Source organism: Chiloscyllium plagiosum, unplaced genomic scaffold (assembly GCF_004010195.1).
Source record: "Chiloscyllium plagiosum isolate BGI_BamShark_2017 unplaced genomic scaffold, ASM401019v2 scaf_98450, whole genome shotgun sequence".
Lineage (NCBI taxonomy): Eukaryota > Metazoa > Chordata > Chondrichthyes > Orectolobiformes > Hemiscylliidae > Chiloscyllium > Chiloscyllium plagiosum.
In genome coordinates, this window is record NW_025168759.1 from 138 (window position 1) to 1728 (window position 1591).

The following is a 1591-nucleotide window of genomic DNA, read 5'->3' on the forward strand; positions in this document are numbered from 1 at the left end:
AGGAACATTGAGGAAAGAGGAAACCAGCCGGTGTAGCTTACAAGAACATTAACAGTAACCACAGTGTAAAAAAAAATGTACAGGAAAAATACCGCCTGTGAATGCTAAAAGAAGGCAAGAATTATGGGAGACATTCATTTCCCTTCTTCCACTCCCGTTTGAATTGTAAAGAAACTTTGAAGAAAAACAATCGAAAAGTCGTATATGCAACATCGAACAACGTGCGTCATACCTTGGCCATTGATTACCGTAGATTAGAATACTTACAATATGGAAACAGGTCCTTCGGCCCAGCATCTCCAAACCGACCCGCCCCAGCCCAAATGCATTCCTCTCCATTCACCACGTCAATTTAGCACGGCCATTTCACCTAACCGGTACATTTTTGGACTATGGGAGAAAACCAGAGCAAGTGCACGCAGCCACGGGGAGAATGTGCAATCTCCACACATTCAGTTGCATGAGGCGGGAATTGACACTGACTGTGGTATTGTGAAACAGCAGCGCTCACGATGGTGTCAGCGTTAGATGGGACTTATTTGCCGTCTTTTATTGGGAAAAATCTCTTTCATTGTGAGCATCTGGAAAGACCAGAATCTTCGCCAGAAAAAGAAATGAATATGTCACTAACCTTGGATTGTTTCATGTCCAAGAACACTCAGATCAATACCTCTCTTGATCAGCTCTGCTGATCATGTTTGCAAAGAGATCTAGCAAATTGCCAAAGTGGGATTGTCCTTTCAATCAATAATTTTGACTCAGTTTGGCTGCAAATATCTTTTCCTAACTTTGTGTTTTTCTTCCTTTACGTTGGTGTCTCGCACCTTACAATTCACAGCAAAGGTGGGAGAGGAGAATGGAAGCATTTAGCTCATCAAGTCAACGGCAGCTTTCAATGAGATTACGGCTGATTTGGTCAATGCTCAACCCACCAGAGCCGTCTGTAGTCATGGTCGAGTGGTTAAGGCGATGGATTAGAAATCCATTGGGGTTTCCCCACGTAGTTTCGAATCCTGCTGACTACGTTATGAATGCTTTCCTGCTGGTATAATTTTCGCTCAAAGTTCAGAAAGACTATTTTGTGAACCAGGCGGATAATTTGATTAGACTTGGGAAACTCGAGTTCTTCATCAGAAATGATCCATATTTAAAACATTATCTCTGTTTCTCTTTCCAGATACACTGCTCGAGACATCGGGTTTCTGCAGATTACAAACAACCGCAGGAAATTGCCATTTAACCATCTTTGTTCCAAAGTGAAACTTATCAGCCTCGGGAATCTCTCCACCAAGCGGGACTTCTCATCCCTGGACATGGTGCAAGCCAGAGGATTGTGAAGAGATACTGTGAAAATATTGTCAGTTGGAGGTTGAAAAAATGTTTAGGAAGCAAACCATATAATTTAGGCTCCAGCTTTGTAAATCTTGAGAAACTCTTTGGGAAATGGAATCAGAGGAGAATGAAGAAGTGTGAACTGTCGGACCGAGTAGATAACGGGACATTGACTCTGATGTTCTCGGGACAGGAACTGATCTGAGACATTGAAATCATTCTCGCTAACGTACGTGAGGAATGCAAACTTCATCTGGAC

The 1591-nt window shown here is 42.6% G+C and overlaps 1 non-coding gene across 1 annotated transcript; it reads left to right on the plus strand.

Moving 5' to 3' along the window:
* Nucleotides 1-943: 943 nt before the first annotated feature.
* Nucleotides 944-1025, plus strand: trnas-aga. Its single transcript has one exon. It is a non-coding gene; the product is annotated as a tRNA-Ser (tRNA).
* The last annotated feature ends 566 nt before the right edge of the window (nt 1026-1591 follow it).